The 18,689-nt window shown below is 42.1% G+C and overlaps 1 protein-coding gene across 1 annotated transcript in view; it reads left to right on the forward strand.

The window, feature by feature from the left end:
* The first annotated feature begins 9,132 nt into the window (after positions 1 to 9,132).
* The window catches only part of TRIM2 (tripartite motif containing 2), a 121,518-nt gene continuing 111,961 nt past the window's right edge, over positions 9,133 to 18,689 (forward strand). The window contains exon 1 of the mRNA XM_081235055.1: positions 9,133 to 9,244. The gene's annotated coding sequence lies outside the window, so the exon portion shown is untranslated. The remainder of the gene's footprint in view (positions 9,245 to 18,689) is intronic.

Here is an 18,689-nt window from a genome sequence, read left to right on the forward strand (position 1 = left end):
GGGAGGATCCCACATGCCGCGGAGCGGCTGGGCCTGTGAGCCATGGCCGCGGAGCCTGCACGTCCGGAGCCTGTGCTCTGCAACAGGAGAGGCCACAACGGTGAGAGGGCCGTGTACTGCAAAAAAAAAAAAAAAAAAAAAAAAAAAAGTAAAAATCCACCAGCATGGTTGGAAAAATAAAAGTACGTTCATGTTGATGTGTTGTTAGCAGAGTCCTCTTCATGGCCCATCTTCATATGAACCTGACTTTAAGCATTACCATTGCTGTCTTCCTCAGAGAATAGAATAATAATATTGGAACATCCACATAATTAGTTATAAATGCCTCATCTGCAGAGAACAAGTGAGTTTGAGGATGATGAAAACTTAGTGGAATGTGTTTAGAACTTTTCATCTCTTTAACAAGTTGTGGGCAGACCAAGAATGAATGATTTTTATCCATAATTGACAATGCATTAGGGAGCAGCTAAGCAGAACAAAATCAAAAGCTTTGTCAAGTTAAGAAAATATTGTAACTCTCATTCCTTCTATCTACAAAGTCCTTCAATGTCACTGATGGTTAAATTTCAGCTTCTCCTCTTTATTAAGACATGTTGCCTATTGATCACTTATATTTCCCTAAAAAGAAAGTAAAGGATTTAGCCTTAGAAGTTTATAATTTCTAGAATCTTCTGAGAAGACTTAAGGCATCTGACCATTCATCCATATTTTACCCAAAGGACCTCTATTTTGACTACACAATTCCATTAACTGTATGCTCTGCTAACATGAGAATCTAGTATTTGTGCATCACTTTAAAAAATACATCAGTAGACCATTTAATAGTTTTCCTTCAGTATAGTGTGTTGTATGTTGGCAACTCATGGGCTTGATAACAAGAGCACTGTGGGATGTTGAACTAAGTCATTTAATTGAGGCTTCAGCTCTTAGGAGGGTTGGGTGAAGCTCTGCTCGTGGGTAATTGAAGCTTCAGGTTGCCAAGAACTGGGTGACTAAGAGGTAGCTGTTTCGGATCAAGGGTAAAATTTTAATTGGATGATGAGCGTTCTCAAAGAGGGTATAGCAATTTTCTGAATTGCGTAATCTAATGGTTTGAAATTTAGAAAGTAATGATGTCACCTCTCCATCTTTTAAAAGAACATACATGTCCCTCTGTAATTATTTTGTGTATTATGTTTAGTAACAGCAATAGGCCAATGCCAAAGGATACAGGGGTCAGTAAAGACCAGGCCTCAGGGTTGTGTGGGACAGCATGCTCAGAGAGTTTCAGTCCTACATGGTTGTGTTTTCTTGATGAAAGTCCTGGCAAAGTCTCCTTTCTGTGTTTTCAGAGCCTCCTCCTTCTCCTTGTTCTCAGTTCATTTACTGTTCCAGCTTTCCAAGAGGCTTACCTGTGTTAAAAACAACTGGGTCCAAAGATAATCCTTCCCAAATTATAACTTGTGAATCTCTCTCTTCTTTATTGGTGTTTAACAAACTACATGAAGAAAGAAATCGTAAACTCTCAGAGAACATCAAATATATGCTGTAGGTCATTACACTTGGAGTTTATAATAGAGAGTCAAATTATGTCTGCTAATTCTATGGACAGGTAGAGAATTTGAGATCTACTCAGTAAAAGATTAATCTGGGATTGGTTTCTTAATTTTGTGTGTGTGGCATAGAAGTTAACAGACTTGAATCCGAGCTTTGGTTTTGCTGCTATTTTGCTGTATAATTCTGGACATGTCACTTAATTCTGCAGGGAATTGGATTTCCCATCAGAAAAATGAGGGTATCTGGTCAGATTACTTAGAAAATTCCTCTGTGTCAAAGTTCTGTGGTTGTTTTCTGAAAATGAAACTTTCTGAGTAAGGCTTTGACAAGTTTATGTTTTCCCCTGGTTTTGTGTCTTTATCCCATTAGAAAGAGAGCCACACAGCTTTTTTTGACATCTAAAACGCTTCTTAGTAAATTTAAGTCTATGTATTTTTTCTTTCTGCCTTGGGAATGGATCCTATTTCTCACACATCTCTGCTCTGGGAGCAGCTGGTGGAAGAGAAAGAACATGCCCCATTGCCTATGGGCTGGGTGACTTTGGGAAGGTAATTAAACTCTCTGACTCTCAGTTTCTGCCTTGATAAAAATGGGAACAATAATTCTAACCACCTCCAGTCCCAGTGGTTTTGAGTAGTAAATGAGATCAAACATGAGATGACCTAGCAGGTAGCAGCCACTTATCAAACATTAATTCTCTCACCCTGCCTGCCATGTTCCTTTCCCTGTTGGATGGTCCTGTTCTTTCTCACCTTTGAGAGAGAGGGTGCAAGTGGGTCTCCTGGCACCCACTGCCCCACAGTATCTGATGCATAACAGATGCTGAACAATACACAAATAATGAATGAATGAATAAATTGAATTGAATAAATCTTCTTCTAAAAAATTTTCATGCATATCGTTAATTACCTTAAATGTGAATGGATTAAATGCTCCAACCAAAAGACACAGGCTCGCTGAATGGATACAAAAATAAGACCCATATATATGCTGTCTACAAGAGACCCACTTCAGACCTAGGGACACATACAGACTGAAAGTGAGGGGATGGAAAAAGATATTCCATGCAAATGGAAATCAAAAGGAAGCTGGAGTAGCAATTCTCATATCAGATAAAATAGACTTTAAAATAAAGAATGTTACAAGAGACAAGGAAGGACACTACATAATGATCAAGGGATTAATCCAAGAAGAAGATATAACAATTATAAATATATATGCACCCAACATAGGAGCACCTCAATACATAAGGCAACTGCTAACAGCTATAAAAGAGGAAATTGACAGTAACACAATAATAGTGGGGGACTTTAACACCTCACTTACACCAAGGGACAGATCATCCTGACAGAAAATTAATAAGGAAACACAAGCTTTAAATGACACAATAAACCAGATAGATTTAATTGATACTTATAGGACATTCCATCCAAAAGCAACAGATTACACTTTCTTCTCAAGTGCACATGGAACATTCTCCAGGATAGATCACATCTTGGGTGACAAATCAAGCCTCAGTAAATTTAAGAAAATTGAAATCATATCAAGCATCTTTTCCGACCACAATGCCATGAGATTAGAAATGAATTACAGGGAAAAAAATGTAAAAATCACAAACACATGGAGGCTAAACATTACGTTACTAAATAACTAAGAGATCACTGAAGAAATCAAAGAGGAAATAAAAAAATACCTAGAGACAAATGACAGGAAAACATGACAATCCAAAACCTATAGAATGCAGCAAAAGCAGTTCTAAGAGGGAAGTTTATAGCAATACAAGCTTACCTCAAGAAACAAGAAAAATCTCAAATAAACAGTGTAACCTTACACCTAAAGGAACTAGAGAAAGAAGAACAAACAAAACCCAAAGTTAGTAGAAGGAAATAAATCATAAGGATCAGAGCAGAAATAAATGAAATAGAAACAAAGAAAACAATAGCAAAGATCAATAAAACTAAAAGCTGGTTCTTTGAGAAGATAAACAAAATTAATAAACCATTAGACAGACTCATCAAGAAAAAGAGGGAGAGGACTCAAATCAATAAAATTAGAAATGAAAAAGAAGTTACAACAGACACCACAGAAATATAAAGCATCCTAAGAGACTACTACAAGCAACTCTATGCCAATAAAATGGACAACCTGGAAAAAATGGACAAATTCTGAGAAAGGTATAACTTTCCAAGACTGAACCAGGAAGAAACAGAAAATATGAACCCACCAATCACAAGTAATGAAATTGAAAGTGTGATTAAAAATCTTCCAACAAACAAAAGTCCAGGACCAGATGGCTTCACAGATGAATTCTATCAAACATTTAGAGAAGAGCTAACACCCATCCTGCTCAAATGCTCCCAAAAAATTGCAGAGGAAGGAACACTCCCAAACTCCTTTGAGGCTACCATCACCCTGAGACCAAAACCAGACAAAGATACTACAAAAAAAGAAAATTACAGACCAATATCACTGATGAATATAGATGCAAAAATCCTCAACAAAATACTAGCAAACAGAATCCAACAACACATTAAAAGGGTCATACACCATGATCAAGTGGGATTTATCCCAGGGATGCTGGATTCTTCAATATATGCAAATCAATCAATGTGATACACCATATTAACAAATCGAAGAATAAAAACCATATGATCACCTCAGTAGATGCAGAAAAAGCTTTTGACAAAATTCAACACCCATTTGTGATAAAAACTCTCTGGAAAGTGGGCATAGAGGGAACCTACCTCAACATAATAAAGGCCATATATGACACATCCACAGCAAACATCATTCTCAACAGTGCAAAACTGAAAGCATTTCCTCTAAGATCAGGAACAAGACAAGGATGTCCACTCTCGCCACTCTTATTCAACATAGTTTTGGAAGTCCTAGCCATGGAAATCAGAGAAGAAAAAGAACTAAAAGGAATACAAATTGGAGAAGAAGAAATAAAACTGTCACTGTTTGCAGATGACATGGTACTATACATAGAGAATCCTAAAGATGCCACCAGAAAACTACTAGAGGTAATCAATGAATTTGGTAAAGTTGCAGGATACAAAATTAATGCACAGAAATCTCTTGCATTCCTATACACTAATGACTAAAAATCTGAAAAAAAAATTAAGGAAACACTCCCATTTATCATTACAACAGAAAGAATAAAATACCTAGGAATAAACCTACCCAGGGAGACAAAAGACCTGTATGCAGAAAACTATCAGACACTCATGAAAGAAATTAAAGATGATACAAACAGATGGAGAGATATACCACGTTCTTGGATTGGAAAAATCAACATTGTGAAAATGACTATACTACCCAAAGCAATCTACAGATTCAATGCAATCCCTGTCCAATTACCAATGGCATTTTTTTACAGAACCAGAAAAAAATCTTAAAATTTGTATGGAGACACAAAAGACCCCGAATAGCCAAAGCAGTCTTTAAGGAAAAAAAACAGAGCTGGAGGAAGCAGATTCCCTGACTTCAGACTATATTACAAAGCTACAGTAATCAAGACAGTATGGTACTGGCACAAAAACAGAAATATAGATCAATGGAACAGGATAGAAAGCCCAGAGATAAACCCACACACCTATGGTCAACTAATCTATGACAAAGGAGGCAAGGATATACAATGGAGAAAAGACAGCCTCTTCAATAAGTGGTGCTGGGAAAACTGGACAGCTACATGGAAAAGAATGAAATTAGAACACACCCTAACGCTATACACAAAAATAAACTCAAAATGGATTACAGACCTAAATGTAAGACCGGACACTATAAAACTCTTAGAGGAAAACATAAGAAGAACACTCTTTGACGTAAATTATAGAAAGATCTTTTTTGATCAACCTCCTAGAGTAATAGAAATAAAAAAAATAAACAAATGGGACCTAATGAAACTTAAAACCTTTTGCAATGCAAAGGAAACTACAAACAAGATGAAAAGACAACCCTCAGAAAGGGAGAAAATATCTGCAAACGAATCAGTGGACAAAGGACTAATCTCCAAAATATAGCTCATGCAGCTCAATATTAAAAAAAACAAACAACCCAATAAAAAAATGGGTAGAAGACCTAAATAGATATTTCAGCAAAGAAGACATACAGATGGCCAAGAAGCACATGAAAAGCTGCTCAACGTCACTAATTATTAGAGAAATGCAAATCAAAACTACAGTGAGGTATCACCTCATACCAATCAGAATGGGCATCATCAGAAAATCTACAAACAACAAATGCTGGAGAGGGTGTGGAGAAAAGGGAACCCTCTTGCACTGTTGGTAGGAATGTAAATTGATACAGTCACTATGGAGAACAGTATGGAGGTTCCTTAGAAAACTAAAAATAGAATTACCATATGACCCAGCAATCCCACTACTGGGCATATACCCAGAAAAAAACCATAATTCAAAAAAATACATGCACCCCAATGTTCACTGCAGCACTATTTACAATAGCCAGGACATGGAAGCAACCTAAATGCCCACTGACAGGTGAATGGATACAGAAGATGTGGTACATATATACAATGGAATATTACTCAGCCATAAAAAGGAACAAAATTGGGTCATTTGTAGAGACGTGGGTGGATCTAGAGACTGTCATACAGAGTGAAGTAAGTCAGAAAGAGAAAAACAGGTATCGTATATTAACGCATATATGTGGAACCTAGAAAAATGGTACAGGTGAACCAGTTTGCAGGGCAGAAATAGAGACACAGATGTAGAGAACAAACGTATGGACACCAAGGGGGCAAAGTGGCAAGGGTGGGTGGTGGTGTGATGAACTGGGAGATTGGGTTTGACATGTATACTCTAATATGTATAAAATGGATAACTAATAAGAACCTGCTGTATAAAAAAAAAAGTAAATAAAATTCCAAAATTAAAAAAAAATTTTTTTTCAGTATACTCGTGGGATAACCTTTCAAGGAAGGCTCCTGTTGAATCCAGAAGATAGTGAAGCTATAAAAAGTAAGATAGGGGCTTCCCTGGTGGCGCAGTGGTTGAGAGTCCGCCTGCCGATGCAGAGAACGAGGGTTCGTGCCCCGGTCCGGGAAGATCCCACATGCCGCGGAGCGGCTGGGCCCGTGAGCCATGGCCGCTGAGCCTGCGCGTCCCGAGCCTGTGCTCCGCAACGGGAGAGGCCACAGCAGTGAGAGGCCCGCGTACCGCAAAACAAACAAACAAACAAAACAAAAAACAACAAAAAAAGTAAGATAAAGCATAAAATTAACCATTTTAAAGTGAACAATTTGATGGCATATAGTACATGTGCAGTTATGCTACCACTGCCTCTATCTAGTTCTAAGATAAACTCTGCATCCATTAAGCAGTTTCTCTCCCTTCCCTGCTCCCTCTAGTCCCTGGCAACCACCAATCTGCATTCTGTCCCTATGGACTTACCTGTTCTGGATATTTCACATAAATGGAATCGTACAATATGTGACCTTTTGTGTCTGGCTTCCTTCATTTACTATAATGTTTTTGAGGGTCATCCATATTGTAGTCCTTTTTATGGTTGAACACTATTCCATTGTATGTATATACCACAGTTTGTCCATTAATCTGTTGATGGGCCTTTAGAATATTTCTATCTTTTGGCTATCTGTGAATAATGCTGCTGTGAACACGAGTATACATGTATTTGTTTGAGTACCTGTTTTCAGTTCTTTTGGCTACACACCCAGGAGTGGAATTGCTGGGTCACATGGTAGTTCTATGTTTGACTTTTTGAAGGAATGTTTTCCACAGTAGCTGCACCATTTTACATTCCCACTAGCAATGTACTGTACAAAGGTTCCAGTTTCTCCTTATCCTCCTCAACACTTTTTTTTAATAGCCATCCTAATAGTTGTGAAGTGCTACTTCATTGCTTTGATTTGAATTTCCCTAATGACTAATGATGTTGAGCATCTTTTCATGTGCTTGTTGGCCATTTGTATATCATTTTTGGAGACATTTCTCTACAAGAACTTTGCCCATTTTTAAATTGGGTTATTTGTCTTTTTGTTGTTGAATTGTAAGTGTTCATTGTGTATTCTGCAAACTAGACCCATATGAGATATATGATTTGCACATACTTCTCCTGTTCTGTAGGTTGTCTTTTCACTTTCTTGACAATGGACTTTGATACACAAAAGCTTTTAATTTTGATGAACTCCAATTTATCTGTTTTTTTCTTTTGTTCATGCTTTTGGTGTCCTGAAGCTTTTTTTATGACGGGGACGTAATGCTTTAGAGGAAAACTAGACCTTTTCCAGAAGGTAACTTTACTTTAAAATCCAGAGCCTTGCAAGTACAGATGTAACAGCTCCTTTGGAATCAATGGAAGAATAGAAGGGCCAGAAGCCACCTCAAGCACTGTTTAGAGAAGCGACTAGAGGAATCTCACTTCAATACAAATTAAACATCAGTGGCAGAATCATAAGTATTTTAAACTTATCATAGATCAGAAAGGACAGTGTCTTTGAATTATTATGTTTAAAATCAAAGTCAGAAGGTTTGATACAAAATTTGTGGAAATGATGATACTGGGTTGGCCAAAATGTTCATTCAGGTTTCTCCATAACATCTTATGGAAAAACCAAAACGAACTTTTTGGCCAACCCAGTATTTCAACATTTTTCTGTTTCTATGCTAGTTAATTTTGGTAGCTACTGTGCTTCCCTTTATAAATAAGGAGACTATTCCAAATTACAATGACTGTATTTTTCTCAGTTTGTTTGCCTATAATTTACCTGATACCGCAAAGCAGCCAAATGGATCTTAACTTTATTTTTACCTCAGTGTATTATTTAGAAATATATACAAGGAAAAAAAAGCCACAGTTTTATTTTCTGGTTCTTGGTTATTGTCATAGGGTATTGAAAGGTTAAGCTGATCTAGTAGCTTTACAAGCAGAATTTAGTTAAGCTCAGAAGAGAGAAAACAGCCAGTGTATTTGCCTTCTCCCAAATACACGGAACTAACTTGTTTCGTGTGCATAAGTATGATCAGATTAAGTGAGCATTTTTTTAAAAAATGTGAGGCATTTATATTTGGGGAATAAAATAAGCCCACTTCTCTGGGTTCTGAAGACAAATGTATCGAATCAAGCATTTTCTCTGTAGATGTAGTGAGTACGTCTCATCGGATATTATATTCAACAAAATAAGTGGATCATGAAAGCATTGTCCTTGGACTTTGTTCCTTTCCTTTGTTCTTTGATTGAAAAATTCCATTCTACCCCAATGAATACTACATTTTTTATCCCCAGGAGACCAGAGATGGCTAGTGCAACACAAATGTCTGAGTTCTAAAAATATATATTATTATGTGCGAGGCATGCGAACTCCTCCTTGAAAATGCTCTGCAAGCGGTGATTAAACTTTTCAACTTGGACCCCTTTCATGCTGCTGGGCTGGGCCTTCCAGCGTTTGCTCTCTGTCTCCCCTTCTTCAAAATGAAACACAATATCTTAAGCTAACAGAACCCGAAGAGGCTGATCATTGGCTCCCATTGTCCACTGAGGCTGAAGCCCCGCCCCCTTGGCTTGTGCTGACAAGCTGTTTATATTTTTGTAAGGGCCACCCTTTAACTGGGCAGCCTGATGACTATAATGGGCCCGATTGTCTGTGGGCTGCAGAGAGCTGAGTCCCCACATCTGAGGAGGCTGGGGCCCGTCTCTGATGCACTGGAGTGGCTGATATGGAACACCGGTAAGGGCGCTTCTAAGTGTGTGGTGATGCTTTTTCTGGGCTGGCTGGTTGATCCTGAGCACTGTTTTGGAGAAACAAGTTGTGCTTGAATTGCTAGCTTTTTCCTGGTTTTAATTTTCTGCCTGCTAAAGACGGAAGGAAGAGATTGGTTCTCTGGATTTGCAGGCGAAGCTCATAGGGATCCCTGTCAACGCTGACAAGAAAGGAGAAGGGAAGGAAAAAATTGGGGAGAGATGCAAGCAAGCGGGTTTGACACTAAAGCAACACGGAAGAGGCAAAGCGTAGGGCACTTTGGTGATGCTGTGAGACTCAAAGCCTGTTTTATTTTCTAACTTAGCTGTTCACAGACGGGAGTTTAGCTTTGCCACTGTGGGGTTTCTGTAAGCCAGCTGTTAGCCCGTGTAACTCAGCTAACCCGCTTTGAAAGGGTCTAAGCTCTGCTGGTGTTTTCAGAGGGCAAACCGTAGTAGTCTTGTTTGCCATAAATAGTTCTATTCAGAAATTTGGGAACGGTTTAGAGCTGCAGGCTGTAAAGTTTTATTGTCCCACAAAAGTGCTCAGAAGGTACTAAAGCCAGCTGCAGTGGGGCTCAGGAATGACGGGAAGCCCCGGGCGATTAGAGCATTTGTCCTTGACTAGCCAAGAGAGAAGCCCGCGGAGCCAGAGGACATCACGTGAGAGGTGGCGCTGAGCCCTGAAATGGGTTTCGCTAGCGCTGCTGGGGCTCTGTCTGGTTTCCGGCATGTCGGTGAGCGAGGGCAGAGGGCTGTTCATCGGTGCCTGGTTTCATCACCCTGGATGCCCCCTGGGGCGGAGTAGACACCTCTCCTAGGGCAGAGGGCCCCACCAGGCAAGCGAGGAGGTGTGCTGCTGCTGCGCGGTCAGCAGGGGCAAGCGGTGGACCGTCATTTCCTTTCTTATTCTCTCTGCCCACCAGCTGGCTGTTTTAAGACCCACACTGCGTCCTGCAATGGAGGCAACTCTTGTGCCAAACGCTTATCAAAAAGGTGCTAGGGGTTCCTCACCTCCCAAGACCGGCAGGGTTGGGAACCAGGGTGGCTTCACATTCTCTCCTTTTCTCTCCTGCCGCTCTCTTCCTCTTCCTCCCTTCCTCGCTCAGACATTTACGGATCCCTAGTCACTATGTGCAAGTCCCTGGGGACATAGAGCTCAGAAGCATGGTGTCGGCCCTGGAAGAATTCACAGTCTGTCAGAGAACCACCAGGGCAGAGTTATGATAGAAATATGTACGAGGCGCGGTGGGAGGGTGGGAGGGAGCACCCTTAGCCAGATTGGGGATATCAGCGAAGGCTTTGTGGAGAAAGGGAGGATTCCAGAAGGGAGTCTTGAAGACGCAGGAGGAGTGGGTCAAATGGACATGGAGGGAAGGGTGGCGTGCTAGAAGTCTCTGGTGTGGTCGGTCAGTGGTGGGTCTTGTGAACATCTGTGTACCAGGGCTGGAAACCACTGAGCCGAAGGGTCCAGAGGCAGGAGGCAGTGTTCAGGGAACAACTAAACTGCTCATTTAGTGTGGTTGGAACCTAGTATGTGAGTGAATGAGTGATCCTGGCTGAGATGAAACTGACAGAAAATGAAGCCAAAGAAAATTGTTCCATAAGGCTGAAGCAAAGTGGCAAGACCTTGACACCTGTTTTATCAGGGTAGTAGATATTTAGGGATCCGTCATCTATTTAAAAAAAATATATAAATTTATTTATTTATTTGTTTATTTATTAATTTATTTATCTTTGGCTGCATTGGGTCTTTGTTGCTGCACGCAGTCTTTCTCTAGTTACGGCAAGCGGGGACTACTCTTCGTTGCAGTGCACGGGCTTCTCATTGCGGTGGCTTCTCTTGTTGCAGAGCACAGGCTCTAGGCACGTGGGCTTCGGTAGTTGTGGCATGCGGGCTCCAGAGCACAGGCTCAGTAGTTGTGGCACACAGGCTTAGTTGCTTCGTGGCGTGTGGGATCTTCCTGGACCAGGGTTTGAACCCGTGTCCCCTGCATTGGCAGGCGGATTCTTAACCACTGCACCACCAGGGAAGTCCTCCATCGTCTACTTTTGTGTTTGTTTAAATTTTTCATAATAAATTTTGTAAAAAGTAGGATGCACCAAGACCAGAACATAGCTCAAACAGAGCTGAACTTGAATCCCAGGTCTTCTGGTTTCTAGTGACTACAGGAGACCTTGTCAAGTTACTGAACCCCGCCAGTTCTCATTTTCCTCATCTGAAAATGGGAGTAATAATGTCCACCTCACTGGGCTGTTATGAGGATTGAGATGATAGAACATGCAGACATCCCTCCATAGTGTTTGGCATGGAATCATACCTTTTCCCTCTCAGATGAACCATCTCATCCATTCTGACTGAGGTTTCCAGATGATGCTGTAGGGGGTTCCAAGCAGGGAACCTTGAAATGTTCTGTAAGCTACACGAGCAAGAACCTGCAAAGCAAGGTATTGAGCTGGAAGCAAATCTGGGGCTAGACAAGTGGCCTGAAAAACATCCACACCACAGACTGACACGTGTGAGTTTACCAAGGTTAGCCCTGCAGATGGCTAAGGGACAGAGAGCCCAGTGACCTTGGCTCTCCCAAGGCCTCCCTACCTAGAGCAATGGAACCCCAATTTGATTTATATTTATAATCCCTTGCATTTCACGTATTCTCTGTCTACTTAAATTGTCAAGTGAGACACACTCACGCCACCACTCACATGCAATTAATGATAATTAATAAGCATGCAGTTTGGTCATCCTGGGTGTTAAAAGGACCCATCAAGAAAGATGGAAAGCAGATCAGAACCATAGACAGGGATTTCATCCCCTGGGGAGCCCCTGGGAGCCATTTAGATAAGCATCATCTCACCTCAAGCCAAACCTGCTGGGAACAGGATCCCTTATCACACCCGCAGTCCTGTTCAGCCTTTCAAGGAGAGCATTTCCTGGTATGTAGGTCTTTAACTACCAGGTGTGTTTGCCCACTCTTGGCCCTTGCTTTCTAGTACCATACCTGAGGAGTCAACACTGAGGGAACGGCACACTTCACGTTTTGCAGCTGTTGTGCAAAATAGGACTTCAGTGAAATTCCTCAACCGGTTGACTGTACAGAAACCGCAAGGAGCCAAAGGGCCAACCTCTGACTTTACAAGCGCCAGATATGCTTCTTGACACCGGTCTCTGCAACTAACTTGGCAAATGCTGTCCATCCTTAATGGTTGTGTAGGAGGGAGGTATTTAAGTCTATAGCATCCTCAAAGCCTCGGTACAGACCTGGTCAGGGCAGGCCGTGTCCAATGTGTGTTCTTCAGTGTGTTACGGAGATGAGCCTATCTTCACTGAGATCCCACCAGGGACCCTCCAAGGACAGAGTTCTCCCTGGGTGCGTTTTTCCCCCCTCCGACTTCTCCCACTCTGCCCACAAGGGTAAAACAGAGTTCACGCTGAACTTTGAAGCTGTAACCTGGCCTCAGAACTATGTACCATAAAGGGCACTCACGTGTTTTCCAAGGTAGTTTCAAGTCCGTATAGTTTCCTAGTCACAACACTGGGTGATTTCACTTTAACTGCAGGAGCTTTAAGCAGAATCTTTCTGAGGAGCCTCTTTGTGCAAAAGCCCTGTGAAATCTGCGAGGCCAGCTCCTTCCGTGGTCCTCAAGTGCTCCGCGGGCGCCTGGACCATCACTGCATTTCCACGACTGCCCAGGAGAGCCGAGTCTCTTTGCTATGTCACTAACACACAGGTTCTCGCACTGGGAACCAAGCGACAAGAACCAGGACTCTTAGGATACAGGATTCTTGTCCTGTGCTCCTCACTGGATGATTCTATTATCTTAAGAGCATTTTTAATGAGAAAACAGCAGCCATCGGTGATTTCTCAGAAATGTGGCCCATTTCAGTATACCCTCAGGGAGGCTAGCTCTTGTGTCTTCTGGATACTCTCTGTGATCTGGGCACACTGAGGGGGGGGGCAGCATAAATATTAATTAATGCCAGTCCATTAGGAAAAGAAAATGGAAAGACCCCTAGAGCAGTGACCCTACAAGCCCCAGAGGCCTTGCTGGAACTGTGACAAGGAAAGGCAGTGACACGGCCTGAGAAAAGCAGCTTTCTTCCCACACTCAACTCAGGCACTGAAGCAGGGGTGGCATTGTCTGCGCTGTCGCTGGCGGGAGGGAGGGGTCCCTGGCAGCCGCCCAGCATCCCCCATCGCTGTCCGGGGTATTCAGGGACCACGGGCCTCCTCGCCGACCGGGGCTCCGCAGCTGCCGTCTGCACACAGACCTGGGGCTCATTACCAGGGGCAGGGTCCTCGGGGGAGGGGACCTGGGCTCAGGGCGGAATAGGGCCGGTGGAGGGAGGGCTTGGCGACCGCTGATCCTTGTCCTTTCCGGGAATTGGAGTCACTGGGTCAGAGAAACGTCTCAATACCTTCCGGGTTTCCAAGGCTGGTTGTAAACCTGCTCCTTTAGGGTGGAAACCACGTCCTTGTATCCTCACCCTTATGAGGGCTTTAGGATCCGGGTGGGGAAGGGAGTCCCATCAGAGCAGCTCCCAGTTCTTTCTGTGGAAGCTGATACTGCAGATCCCTTCCCCCGAGTGGTTGTAAATCTCCCTTCTCCTCCATTTTTGTTCTTTAGTCTCTGAAAAGCCTGAGAAGGGGATGGGGGCGGCAGGCAGGGAGAAGAAAAGAGGCGGAGTGGGGCGGGGCTGGAGAGGAGGAAAAGCTTCCAGCTCCTTCCTCTCGCCAAGGCTTGTTTGTTACTGCGGTGGGAGGTTTTGTTTGGGGGCCTTTCGTTTTTTTCCTTTGAATCGACGCAGCCCGTTCTGGTGCAGCCCGTGGAACAGCTCTTTCCAGCTCGTAGCCCCCAGGCCGAGGCTTGTGTCTCTAATGCCTTCTATTAACGCCGGGGGAGCTTCGGTTTGGTTCTGATCTCCTCCAGTTCCCAGGCATGCACTTTCCCAGCCCTGGACTGGGGAGCTTTGTGGGTGTGGTAGAGCACAGAGCCGTCAGGCTCCAGCCCTTAAAATGGAGGGACTAACACTAACTAAGCACCAACTGTATGCCAGGGACTGTTCTAAGTGCTTTGTGTATACGAACCAGTTACCCCTCCAAGGTAGGTATTATCATTCTCTGTTTTCAGGTGAGGAAACCAAGCTTGGAGAGTTAAGAAAATTGTCCAGGGTTGCACAGCTGGTCAGGGGCAGGCTGGCATTCTGGCTCCGGAAGCTGCATTTTTAACCAATATGCGATACCCCCAGGGATGCGTGGTATTCTTTCATATGTATACAGAAGAGTGTATGTATTCAGGCCCCTATTTCTGGTTATTTAACTTCGTTCAAAATTTTTTCCTATTATTGATAATATAATGATGAATGTTTCTGTAATAATAGCTAATAATTCTTAACATTTATTGAACTGCTAACGGTGACAGGCACTGTTTCAAGTTCTTTATGCATCGTAACTAACTTAATCTTTGTGACTACTATGAGTACTGTTTCACCAATGAGGAAAGCGAGGCCAGAGCAGTTGGTTAAATATTTTGTCCCAGGTTGCACAATTAGGACATGGCAGACTTATCTCAAAGCTGTTGGTCTTATGATGCTGTCTAGACATAGGTCTGTGACCACACCTCTGATATTGCTTCAGGAAAGATTCTGAAGCTGGAATTACTAGGGCAGAAGATAGAAATATTTTTAAGGATCTGCGTATATATCACAAAATTATTTTCCCGGAACACTGGATACTTATGCTAATTTGTATTCCCATGAGTGCTATGCAGTTGATTAAGGAATCTAAACAGTTGCATGAGCCCCTGGGCGATGTGTCCATAAGCCTTTTGGATGTTGTCAGTTAATCTGGGCATTTACTATCATTCATGATATTATTTTTATGAAAATAAAATATATGTCTGCTTCAAAACTACATTTTGGTGGGAGCATCTGAGGTGCTGGTAATGTTCTATTTCTTGATCTGGATGGTGTTTACCCTGTTATCACAAGGATGAATTATCCTTGTGATAATTCATGAAGTTATTGCCTTAGAACTTAGGCACTTTTCTGTTTGTAATTTATACTTAATAAAAGTTTATTTACACACTACTATGTGTAAAATGGGTAAACAACAAGGACCTATTGTATAGCACAGGGAACTATATTCAATCTCTTTTAATAACCTATAATGGAAGAGAATCTGAAAAAGAATATATATATGTATAACTGTATCACTTCGCTGTACACCTGAAACTAACACAACTTTGTAAATCAATTGTACTGCAATTCTAAAAATTTAAAAATTAAAATTTATTAAAAAAAACACTATCAGGGACTTCCCTGGTGGTCCAGTGGTTAAGAATCTGCCTGCCAATGCAGGGGACACAGGTTTGATCCCTGGTCAGGGAACTAAGATCACACATGCTATGGGGCAACTAAGCCTGTGTGCTACAACTACTGAGCCTGTGCTCTAGAGCCCGTGAGCCACAACTACTGAAGCCTATGCACCACAACTACGGAGCCCGTGCGCTCTAGAGCCCATGCACCACAACTAGAGAGAACCCCGAGCACCGCAACGAACGATTCTGCATGCCACAATTAAGACCCGTCGCAGCCAAATAAATAAATAAATTAAAAAAAAAAACTTTAAATATAACCTTTTGGAAGTTAGGGATAGAAAACATTGGAATCCATTGTAAAGAATAAGAAAATGACTCAGTCATCACCATGTTTTCTCCACATGTTGGATAAAAGGAGATTTTACAAGAAACAGTTTCTTGATTCCTTTTTTTTCTCATCTCTAATATGAGAATTGAATAGACGTTAAACCACAATATTCCTAAGAAATACAGTTCTAAAAATGTCCTTTGCCTGTTTCTATTGTTTTGGTTTTGTCCAAGAAAGGTTTTTTCTTTGAAACTTCAAAAGTATGACACAAATTTAAAATAGTCAGGGCTTCCCTGGTGGCGCTGTGGTTGAGAGTCTGCCTGCCGATGCAGGGGACACTGGTTCGTGCCCCGGTCTGGGAGGATGCCACATGCCGTGGAGCGGCTGGGCCCGTGAGCCATGGCCGCTGAGCCTGCGCGTCCGGAGCCTGTGCTCCGCAACGGGAGAGGCCACAGCAGTGAGAGGCCTGCGTACCGCAAAAAAAAAAAAATAGAGTTATGATGAATGAGTTTTTGGCAAGGACTTGAGAATAATGATTATGACCCCAGAGAGAGTTGTTCTCTTTCTGTCTTCTCTTTCTAATGTGTTCTTCCTTAATATTTGGTTTTGAGATACTGGGTTCTGTGATATGGCCTGATGCCTCTATTCAGCAATGTCCCTAAAGACTCAGGTACATCTTTCCATGGCTAATGGATCAGCCCAAGAAGATCAATATATCATCATTTCAAGAAAACATTATAAGAAAGTATGCTCTTACTCTAATGGAAGCCAGTTGCAATTTCCTTATCAATGGTTGTAAAATATTATTTTAGTGCTTATTTCCCTCTGCTGACTTTATATTCGATCTAAAATGAATTATTTAGCCCCATTCAATTTCTTAGTTCCTGGACTCCAGTTGTAATTGTTATCAGTTTTTATTCCTCTGCCACAGAGAACTGACGTGGCTGCAGGATGAGGACCTTTCATGACAAGACAGAAGGAGCCATGTTTCCCAGTTCTTCCTTTCGTTTCTCCCCCCACCCCGCCAAAGTCTCAACGTGAGATTCTGTGAGTTCTTTTATTGAGTTATTAATATTCCTTTATTTAGACTGACTTTCTTCCATTTCTACCAAATATCTCACCACTGTGTTCGTCTGCTCAGGGTGACATCACAGAACACCGTAGGCTGGGTAGCTTAAACAACAGAAATGTATTTTCTCACAGTTCTGGTGGCTGGAAGTTCAAGATCAAGGTGCCCACATGGGTGGGTTCTGATGCGAGCCCTCTTACTGGTTAGCAGATAGCAGCCTTCTCACTGTGTCCTCACATGGTCTTTTCACTCTGCATGTGGAGAGAGAGAAATCTCTGGGGTCCCTTCCTCTTCTTATAAGGACACTAATCCTATTGGATTAGGGCCATACCTTATGACCTCATTTAACCTTAATTACTTCCCTAAAGGCCCCGTCTCCAAATATCCCTGAAATAAATGGGGGTAAGGGCTTCAACATATGAATTTGAGGGAGGGCACAACTCAGTCCATAACATTACCAGAGTAACTACAATTAAAATTAAGCTTTGTTGGGACTTCCCTGGCAGTCCAGTGGTTAAGACTGCACACTTCCAATGCAGGGGGTGTGGGTTGGATCCCTGGTTGGGGACCTAAAGCCCCACGTGCTGCGTGGCCTAAAAAGAAAAAGAAAAATTAAGCTTTGTTTTCCCTTTCAAAGTAGGTCTTTTTTTCCCCCTAGTGTTTCTGTTAAATGACATTTAATTTTTTAATATGTAAAACATTTTTGGATTTCTGCTAACTGTACTATGGGAATCTAGACATAAAGAAGACATAGACCTACTCAAGTAGATGCCTCCAGGGGTTTATATAAAGTAATGAAGGAGATGATTGCATGCACAAAGAACCAGAATACCTAGAAGACTGGAGATGCTTTAAAAGACACCGTGCTGTGCTATGGGATTCAGAGGAAAAGATTATCCTCCTCCAAGGGCCGCCATTTGAGCATCATAATCAGGGACAGGCAGGCTGTGGACTGGGGAAGACATAGACAAGGCCACACCAGGCTCAGCAGGAGCGGGCACCAGGAAGCAGGAAAGTGCAGTGCAGTTGGAACTGAGGGAGTCAGAAGGGAGCACTGTGGAGGCTAATCTTAGGGCATAAGAGCGGGTTGGTCATGCTCTGAAATCAGCACTTAAAAAGAGTCACTGTGACTAAATGGCCCTTGACAATCTGGATATTTTGTCTCAGTAATTCTGATGCCATCAATTTTTTCTCCAGGGTTGCAACAGACCAGTTTCTTTGTGCACCAAATGAAGTATGTAGCTGGCTGTGCGGTGTGTGGGAGAGGGAAGGGGAGAGAGAGGAAAATGAAGGAAGGAGACTGTATCTTTAAAAAATAAGGTCACACTTACCTGCCGTGGCAGGATGCTCACACAATGAAAGCCATGAGAACACCAAGACTAGCTGAGAGAACAGCAGAGTCTTTCCAAGTTCCCCCCCACACCAAAATATTTCACTTACAACACTTGATGTAAACATATAAACTGGCAACATAAAGAAAATATTCATGGAAGGGAGCATATTCAAAATGTTCCACATCACTAGTGATCAAATAAATACAAAATTTAAAAACAATGAGTTACTATTTTCTCCTTATCAGATTAGCAAATATTTTAAAATGATACTGCTGGCGAGGGTGTGTGTCTCATGGCGCACATTGCTAATGGGAATGTAAACTGTTACAACCTTTCTAGAAAGTAATTGCACAATGTTTTACTCTCTTGAGAGCCCCAGAAA

The sequence above is a fragment of the Mesoplodon bidens genome (assembly GCF_964165515.1).
Source record: "Mesoplodon bidens genome assembly, chromosome: 1".
Classification (NCBI taxonomy): domain Eukaryota; kingdom Metazoa; phylum Chordata; class Mammalia; order Artiodactyla; family Ziphiidae; genus Mesoplodon; species Mesoplodon bidens.